The following is a 10,221-nucleotide window of genomic DNA, read 5'->3' as shown; positions in this document are numbered from 1 at the left end:
CGCCGCCGCCGCCCCGCCCACGAGCCCGCCTGATGGACTGATGTGGAGACCTACCAGGAGAGCGCAGGAAGCCACACAGGGCCCCGATTGACCAGTTTTCTCCCCCGCCCCCTGCTTCGGGCCCTCCCTCCTGACGGACTGACACAAAAGCCTACCAAGTGCCCGCAGAGAGCCACAGCGGGCACCGATTGGCCAGCTTTCTCCCCCGCCCCCCCCACCTCGGGCCCTCACTACTGACTGACTGACACAACAGCCTACCAGAAGCGCGCAGGGAGCCGCAGCGGGCGCCGATTGGGCGGAGCTGACGCGGCTAGAGTACTTAAGTCGCCCGCGGACTCTCTTTAGGTGGAGTCTGCCTTCGCTGGCGCGGCTCACTGGTTGGAGGGCGTGGTGCCGCTGTTCCCGCAGAGGGTTAGCTCCAGGCGCAGGGCACGGCCCCAGTGTGGGTTACATTTATGAGAAAAAGTACAAATAGACGCCGCTCACCTAAAGGGTAGGAAGGCTTTAGAGGTCTCCTTTCGGAGTAGTGAAATGTTCTAGATCTAGGTAGTGGCAACGGTTGCCCGACATTACAAAGTACAAATGACACTGAATTGTAAGCTTTAAAATGGTTTAAACGGTGAATTTTATCTTATGTGAATTTCACCACCAAACAAAACAATATGCACAGCCTATGGCACATGGACACACACGAGTGGAAATATTTAGAAAGGAAGCGCTGGTCTTGACCAGAAAAAAGGGGCAGCACACTGCCGCTAAGTGTGTGACCTGAGGACAAGCCGTTTCTCATCTGCTAAAGGACAGTGGGGACAATTTGGATTCTCTCCTGTGGAATACAGCTTTCTAAATACCTGAGAACAGCGTCTCATCTGATACCAGCACCCGGAAATGGGGACGGCTCTCCCCATTTTGCAGAAAAGGAAAGATTACGAGAGGCAAGATTCCTTACCCAGGTCACACAGCACACTGGGCACCCCCGCTCCAGGGGGAGCATCTGAAGCCACGCAGACTGTTCAAGGACAGAGTAAACGACACAGGCAGGCTGTGAAGCCACATGATGTAAAGGGTCCACGCTGTGTCCAGAAGTACTCACATCACACTGCATAAATCATTACTAGGTTTGGAGTCGGAATTCCCCGATCCCAAACGCCACATCTCCGGGATACAGCAGCAAGGCCACTAGGCCTCCATTACAAGTTCCGTGAACTTCAAGGCTGAGTTTGCCACCAGCAGCCGTGGAAACCTCCTCAGTCCCCACCTACGCGTTCCATGAGGTTTCCCTCAAGGCCCATAACTAACCGAGCTCTCAGGTGTAAGGAGGTTTCTCCTCCCGGGGTCTGGGGGGCCGAGGCCATCCTGTGAACCCACTGGCAGCACAGAAGGAAGTGGCTCTTGCTGCAGAGAGGAGGTCCCCCCTCAGCAGCACCCCTCTTTCTTCAGGGTAAAGTGGAAGTTGTTCGCCGGCCTTCTGCAGTGACTCCCTGGGGAGGGTCAGACCTCACTCACCCTTCCAGCATCGGGGACAGCACAGGAGCGCTGGGCTCAGGGCCCCCTCAGCCCACCCTGCATCCCGAAGAGATTTCCTGGACGAAGGTCTTGCTTCCCGGGAAGGTGGCTGCCTGCAGCCTTCGGCACTGACAGGGCTGAGCCCATCTCGAAGGACCTGGCGATGCTTCCAGCATGAAAATGATTTCATATCTCTCAGACTGCCAGTTTCAGAGGATTTTCCTGAATACATTGTGTGTGTGTGTGTGTGTGTGTGTGTGTGTGTGTGTGAGAGAGAGAGAGAGAGAGAGAGAGATTCTGACAACAGGCCCCCGAGTTGAGACTGGGTAGAGGGAGCCTCGGCAGGGAGGGGCTGCTGACTGAGAAGCGGCCAGCCCACCCCCGCCTGCCAGCTCAGAAGGGTGACACCTCGATCCAGACGGGCTGGAAAAGGGATGACTCACTCTGGTCGTCGGGCAACTCAGGGGATTCCCACGCGGGTTCCTTCCTGCCAAAAAGAAAGCAAAACTCAGCCTCTGAGGCAGCCATGCAGGGAGGTGGCTGGGACAGCCCCGAGCAGACCCTAGAGGGGGCCTGCGTCATCCACCTGCTCCCTGAGGGCTGGGGTCTAGGGCCTCTGTCCTGTGCCTCAGTGCCCCCCAGAGAGAGGCGTGGGCCTGGCTACAGATCCGGGTCGATGCTGCGGTGGACGCTGGCTTTTCACAGCTCGCCGGCCAGGCAGGAGAGGCCCCATCAGCTGCCCACTGGACCTGCAGACCCCGGGGGAGGGTGCTGCCGCGGCCACCCACTCTGCCCCAAGGCCCCCTCTCCCAGGCCCCTGGCGCCTGCCACGCCCCCTTGGCTTTCCTCCCTCGGGTCCTGGTCTGCGCCCAGGACATTTCTGAATGCTGGTGGCACCTCCGCTCCCCACTGGCATGGCCAGTCCCCTTGGACATCTCACTTCCCATCCTTTACACACCCAGGCCTCTGGGAGACAGCACTCAGGGCCAGGAGGCAGGAAGGCCGACATGGGCCCCCACTTAGGACCCTGGACATGGGCTGTCCCTCCTGTGCCCGGTGCTGTCCCCAGAGCAGAGGCCGGCACTGAGCAGAGCCAGCCTCCCAGTACAGCCCACTTCCTGTCCTGAGAGCTCGGCCCCGCTTCTTTTCTCGCTTTTCAGACATTGGAAGGTCAACCGGGGGCTGCAGCTTCTGAAAGGAGCTGGTTTCACTCTCGCTGTGTAATCACCTAGATGGATGCGTTTCCAGAAAGGCCGGCCTCCAGCTCTGCCCAGAATTCCCCTGCCCGGGAGTCAGCCACAAGGGGCTCCCCCACCCCCCCTCCTGGGAGTGCACAGCCAGCACCGTCCCTCCCCAAGAAAAGGAGAAAGACGAGGCTGGTGAGACCCCGCAGCTGATTTCATGGCAGTAGCCAGTGCTCTGGGACCAGGACCGCCCACGCCCAGGCCCTAATGAGGTGCAGAGAGCACGGTGGTGACAGCGTGCACATAGCGCTGCGCCCTCTGTAAGCAAAGGTGGAAAAGAATGGTTTCCGTGTCTGTTTGTACTCTCTGTAGACTTGGGAAGGGTGCAGGAGAAAGTAATCAACATGATGGGGGCCAAGGAGCAGGCCATGGTCACTGTACACCATCCCACAGTTTTTAAACCACCTGATGGTACCACCGATTCAAAAGCATTTGGTTTTAAGCAACAGAAGGTCATTTCGGAAGCTCTGGAAAACACAGAAAAGTACCAGGAAGAAGGCAAAGATCACCCCAAATTCCCCCACCCTGCCCAGATTCCCCACTCAACACCCACCTCCCTTCAGCCGATCTCAGAAAACGGACGCCACCCCACACCCGGAACCGAAGGCCTGGGGGACAGCCTCGCATGCAGAATCACAGGTGCCCGGGCTTCCCTGGCCAACCCTGGCCTCCGATCGCCAGGCCGACCTGGCCCCAGGGCCTTTACACCGGCCAGTGCCTTGCCGGGACCAGCTCCCTCACTCCCCGGGCGAGGGCTCAGCCTGGGCCCTCTGCAGGTCCTAGGGTCTCAGATAGAGAAGGTCTCTCCTGCTGGCCCTGTGTTAAGTGGGTCCCCCCGCCCCACACCCCGTGGGACTAGACTCGGTTTGTGTGCCCGTGTCCTCTGCCAGCTGGGTCATTGGAGGGCAGCGGCCTCTTCGGCCTCATTGGGGAGCAGCGGCGGGTCCGCGCGCGCCCTCTGCCGGCCACATCCAGAACTGCCGCTCTGGCCCCTTGACTCCGGCCGGACCTCCCGCCCAGGCACCGCGCCCCTGCTCCCTGTGGGGACCTTGCTCCACCGCCTCACCTCGGACCCGCAAACCGTAAGATGGCTCTGCTCACACTCGGACCCAGCAAGTGATGGCCAAGGTCCGCAGCTCTGTGTCGGAGAGGCTCGGGGTGGCCCTCAGGGGTCTCCCAGCACCCCACCGCAGCAGGCATTCCCCGCCCCACCACTGCCACCCTCTTCCATGGGGCTCCCACCTGTCCAGGACCCAGCATTCTTCAGCTCAGCTGGGACCTCTGACCCTGGTTCTGCCAGCTGTCAACCGTACCTCCTTGCTTCCCCAGACCCCAGGCCCATCCTTGGCAGCCCACACTCTCCAGCCGGCCCCCTCCCCTCCCCTGGCCATCTGTAGAGGCCCTGCACCCGGCTCAGTCTAAGTGGTCCTGCTTTCTGCAGCTGAAGGAAGTGGCCACCAGTGCGCAGGAGAAGCTGGCAGCCTCCTCCACTGCCCAGTCCAGCCACTCACCCTCCTGGACCACAGCCCATCCTCTCCTCCCGCACACCTGGCCTTTCCAGTGCTCACTGGGGACGCCCAGTGGATCTTTTAACTCCCCTTCTCCATGGGACCAAGTGTATTCGGTGACGACAATGGCTGAAAAGAAAAGCAAGCTGTGAAAATATTTTCTTGCTGAACTTCATGTACAGAATCATGTGAATAAAAAGTAAATACATTCAATAAACAGTACACAAGAGGGGAAAGTGATGGATCAAAACTTTCTTTACATTATGTATTTTCTCGAAAACAAGGGGAATACTTACACCAACATATCCATTTTTCACATTAATGAATAACAGTATAGACCAGTTTCTGTTTTTGAGTCCTAATATGCGAATTTCACAGTGCTTTTGTCACAATCAGTCTTTTTTCTTCTTGTCATGTTCAATAGAGTATCCAGCCATATTTGTCCATCTATTTTCACTCGTAGTTGATCAAAGAATACTTTTTATTGACCTTAATAAACTTGTGGTAATTTTCTTTCACTTGAAACCACAGATGCACCAAGTTAGGAAGAACCGTAGGTACCTCCTGCAAATTGTGATTCTGTTAGTGTCTTTGGTCAAAGCCGATCCCTGGTGCCTTTCAGACATCTCCGCAGTTGAAAAATTGTAAATTCCAATGAAAACTCTGAGTGGCTGTTTAGAACGACAGGGTTGAAGTAAGTCGGGCGTAGTGGCGGTGCTAATGTCACCTGCTTTGCTGTTTAAATGCAGGAGCGCAGAGTTCTGCCAGGGCTGGAAGTACACATGACACCCAAATGTTAGGAACGTCCCCCCGAAACACAGGGTGTAGCTGATTTCCACGTAGGATACAAAGTGTGCTGGAGTTTGCCGGTGCCAGCAGCCGACAGGAGACATTTTGAGGAGGAGTATTTGTATTTTATCACTGACATTATTTAGGATTACTACATGAACCTTTAGCTAATTGCACCATATACGATCTACCCTTTGGGTCCCAGAGTGAGGGGGGCCATCAGAGGCTAGCTGCGCTGGCTCCAGGCAAACCCAGAGGCCCCGGCCCCTGAGCAGGCTGGGCTGCAGGGAGGGGCTGAACACTGTGTAGGGACGGCTGGACCCCAGATCCCGTCTCCAACCCACACAGCGAGGCAACTTCCCTCTCCTCACTGCTATGGAAGGCAGGAGGTGATGAATCCAAGGGCTCTCTAGCCTAGGGACGCCGGGCTCAGTTCTTCCCCTTGGCGGCCACCTAGCTGGCAGTCAGGCTAAGGAGGAAACAGTGGGTTGGCCACGTGTTGCTCTTTGGGACCCTCAGACGAAATGGCTCTGTCCCACCCTGATCACCCCAAAGAGGAGCCCACCCTGGCAAGTCCTGCCATGCACATGAGGCTCCCAGCTGCTCCCAAGGGCCACCCTCTTGGATAAGACAGACAGCCAAGGGTTGGGACAGTTGCGTGAAAGACAGAGATCAAAACAGATGAAAGGAGGGGGAGGGAGGGTGCAGGTACCTGAAAAAAAAACATGACCAGAACTAAACTTGGTAACCTCAGAGGGACAGAGAGAAGAATATGTGGAACAGGGTGCTATAAATTTCAGTGCCGTAGAAGGAGCAGATAGACTAGAGCAGGGAGCACTTAGAAAATAAAAATGTGATACCAAATTAAAGAAAAAAGTCAGTGAAAGGGTGGTAAGTTAAGGAAATCTCCCAAAAGTGGAGCAGAAAGAAAAGGAGTTAAAAATAGAAAAGATAAGGACATTCACAGCCCCAGGAGGGAATCTAAGATCTTAGTGATAGGAATTCCAGAAAGTGGAAACAAGCAACGAAGGGAGTTAGTTATTGAGGAAAGAGCACAAGAAAACATTCTCAAACTGAAGGGCCTTATTGTCCAAACTTAGGGGGTCTAGAGTGTGGAGCACATGGTGGGGAAGCACACCAAGGCCATCACCCTGAGGTTGCAGAGAAAGGAGGGCAAGTAGAAGGTCCTAAAACTTCCAGATGGGGGGAGGGGGGAGGGAAGGGAGAGGAGAAGGAGGGAGAGACAGAGACAGAGGCAAAGAGAGAGAGGAGGAAGCCCACACAAAGCAGGTCATAAATAAAGGACTGACAACAAGAAAGACATGGGACTTCTCAACAGTAATATGGAAACTAGAAGACAATAGAGCCTGACTGAAATTCTAAGAGAAAACATATTCCAACCTGTAATTTGTTGCTCAAAGTATCAATCAATCACCCTGAGAGTTGATGATGGGATAAAGACATTTTCAAACATGCTGTGTCTCAAAAAATTTTCCTCCCACGTAGTCTTGGTCTGAAAGTTACTAGAGCCTGTCCACCAAGATAAGAGTGAAAGGAAAGAAGATGCTGGCATTGGCTCCAGGAGACAGAAGAAACTCCTCAAAAGACAGTTCCAGGCTCAGGTCTGGACGAAGCCCACCCAACTTTGCTGGGGACAGGGATGGCCAGTCACCTGATGGGTGGAGAGGAGATCTGCAGCCCCCACAGACAGTCTGGGGCTGAATTAATGGGGGTAAATAAAAATGAAGTGAATTAACATGCAGCTAACCAAAAAAATTAGAGACACTTGTCAACACAAGGAAAAAGTGATGGGGGAAAGGAAGTAGAATCCTAATGCATTACATAGATCTGCTGTGAACGATACTTGTACAGTCATATTCGTCAGAATACTAACAAAGGATGTAACCAATAACTTTTAAGTTAACCATGAGTAACAAGTAGCTTGTTGGTCTGTTGATCCAACCTGACATAGTGAGCTTCCATAGGGTGTTCAGCCCCTCTCAGCCCCCTGACCACTCCTTTTGCCCTGGTCAGTCCAATTCACTGCCCATACTCCCCTGAGCACTGCCTTCACCCCATGTTCACACCCCCATCCTCCACACTGGCCAGAGGGCTCTTCCCCAAAGGAAAACCTCAGTGGGTTACTCCTAATCCCCAAAGGCTCCTTCTTTTCAGAAAGTGCCTGTCTAGGGACTTCCCTGGTGATGCAGTGGTTAAGAATCCTCCTGCCAATGCAGGGGACACGGGTTCGAGCCCTGGTCTGGGAAGATCCCACATACTGCAGAGCAACTAAGCCCGTTAGCCACAACGACTGAGCCTGCGCTCTAGAGCCCGCAAGCCACAACTACTAAGCCTGCATGCCACAACTACTGAAGCCCACGTACCTAGAGCCCGTGCTCTGCAACAAGAGAAGCCACCGCAATGAGAAGCCTGCGCACTGTAACAAAGAGTAGCCCCTGCTCGCCGCAACTAGAGAAAGCCCATGCACGCAGCAACGAAGACCCAATGCAGCCATAAATAAATAAATAAATAAATAAATAAAATATTTGACTACTAGTGAACTCTTTCCCAATTTTTTTTTTTTTTTTGCCACAGCTTGTGTCATGTGGGATCTTAGTTCCCTGAGCAGGGATCGAACCTGCACCCCCTGCATTGGAAGTGCATTGTCTTAACCACTGGACCACCAGAGAAGTCCCAAATTTTTCCCAATTTGATGAAAAACATTAATATATAGATCCAAGAAGCTCAGCAAACCCAAGGAGGATAAATATGAAGAATGGTATAATTGGGCACATAATAGGAACCCCCTCCCCCCCCCCAAAAAAGAGAAAATCTTGAAACAGCCAGAGATCATGTCACATTACATGCAGGGCACAATGATCAAAATAGATACGAACGACGGATGATTTATCGTTGGAAACAATGGCGGTCAGAACACAATGGGACAATATTTATAAAAGACATCCTTCAAAAATAAACACGGCAATTCCTCAAAAAATTAAAACTAGAGTCACCATATGATCAGCAATTCCATTTCTGGGTACATATCCAAATAACTGAAATCAGGGTCTCGAAAAGATATGTGTACATCCACGTTCACAGTAGCACTACTCACGACAGCTAAATACGGAAGCAACCTGTGTTCATCAATGGCTGAATGGATAAGCAAAATGTGGTATGCACGTGCAATGGACTATTATTCAGCCTTGAAAAAGAAAGAAGCTCTGACACAGGCTACAGCATGGAGGAACCTTGAGGACGTCACGCTGAGTGAAATAAGCTAGTCACAGAAGGACAAATATTGTAGGATTCCATTTATATGAGGTTCCCAGAATAGTTAAAGTCAGAAAGTCAGAAAGTAGAGTGGTGGGTGCCGAGGGCTGGGGGAGAGGGGGAATAGGGAATTAGTGTTTCATGGGAACAGAGTTTCAGTTTTACAAAATAAAGAGTTCTGGAGATGGATTATGGGTGATGGTTTCACAGTATCATAATTGTATTTAATGCCACTGAACTCTACACTTTAAAAACGGTTAAGATGGTAATTTTTATGTTAAGTGTATTTTATCACAATAAAACATGTTTTTTTACAGAGGGGAAAGGGATGACACACAAGCTGGGCTGCCAGGAAGTGGGATCCTTGGGCACCTCAAGGGCTGTTGGCCATGGTAATCAGGAGCCGCCTTTAAATGTGTGAGTAACCCCTCCTTCGCGAGGTGTACAGACCTTCACATTTGCTAGATTTTACTGGATAGTATTTAGTTGATAACTTTTAATGCTAATTTTCACCAGGGAGGGACTTCCCTGGCAGTCCAGTGGTTAAGACTTCGCCTTCCAATGCAGGGGTTGCGGGTTTGAGCCCTGCTCAGGGAGCTAAGATCCCACATGCCTCGTGTCCAAAAAACCAAAACGTAAAACAGAAGCAATATTGTAACAAATTCAATCAAGACTTTAAAAATGGTCCACATCAAAAAAAAAATCTAATTTTCATCAGGGATACAATATTCAAGTTAATATCTTTATTTGGGAAATATAGAAATAGCCATGTTTTATCTTTGTTTTCCAGAAGGCTACAGAATTCTCTTTCCCCTTGTCCATGAATGGAGATGTGTGACACTGGTTACTTTAGTGAAGGCAAGCAGGGGATTCATTAAACAGCAGTGGTGTGGCACCTCAGGGGAGATGTGAGCTGCTCACCAGGCCTCTTGAAGCTGATTCTCCATGCCCCCTGCTGCAGCTTCGCCCCCAAAGCTACTTTCCCGTGAACCCTGAGTAAATCAGGAGCACCCAGAGCCAGGAGGGGGTGAGCATGGGTGACCCGACAGGGAATGGGTCGGGGGGAGGGGCACAGACACCTGTACCACCTGTGCCCTGGTGGTAGCTCATGCCACAAGGACAGGGGCTGCAGAGGTCTCTGTGGCATCAGACCTGGACTCCTGAACAAGGGCCAGATGTGATGATGGCTATCCTGGCAGACACCTGCATGGACAGAAGACACCAGGGTCTAGGATGCCCCCTCTCTGGGCTGAGCCAACCAGGGCAGATGCAACACCACGGAGCTGATGCAACTTCTCCTTTGGGGATCACAGCCCTCAAGAGAGGGCCTCACTCGAGGGTTCACATGGCCGGGTGTTGCTTAAGTTCCAGGAGTAGGATATCTTGACTTAAAGAGGTTAAGACCGCCATCTCTTTCTAAGCAGCCTCCTCTCTCTTCACACTCTTCCTGGGCCCGCTGCAGTGACCACAGGCATTTTTGGGACCCCACTAAGAGGAGCTTGAGTTGGGATGCACTTAGTTGGGGTACATGGGATATTTTTATGCTGTTCACAGTCTTGCTGGCCTGTCCTGGGGCAGGTACGTCTTCTACATCTGCCAACTACTACCCGCACAGCGCCCGGAACTGGAAGTACGCGGAGCAAAGGAGAAACAAGGTTTGTTGTATGAACCAAAAGGGAGTCTGTGCAAAATTTTTAGCAGAGGACTCGGCTGTTCTGACTCCGGGATAGAATGTGTGGATTTAATTACAGAAAACTCAGCCGAAGTTGGAGTCGACTCGGGACTGGCCTGTACGGTGTGCCCTCATGCCTGCCATGCATGTCAATTACCCCAAACAGGAAGAGATCTCTGCCTACATCTTGGGCAGGAAGGTACCTCTACTTACCGTCAGGCAGGAGGAA

The sequence above is a fragment of the Delphinapterus leucas genome, chromosome 6 (genome assembly GCF_059928025.1).
Source record: "Delphinapterus leucas isolate spDelLeu-1000000601 "Yukka" chromosome 6, BTC_Dleu_Yukka2, whole genome shotgun sequence".
Taxonomy (NCBI): domain Eukaryota; kingdom Metazoa; phylum Chordata; class Mammalia; order Artiodactyla; family Monodontidae; genus Delphinapterus; species Delphinapterus leucas.
This window is presented reverse-complemented; position numbering follows the sequence as displayed.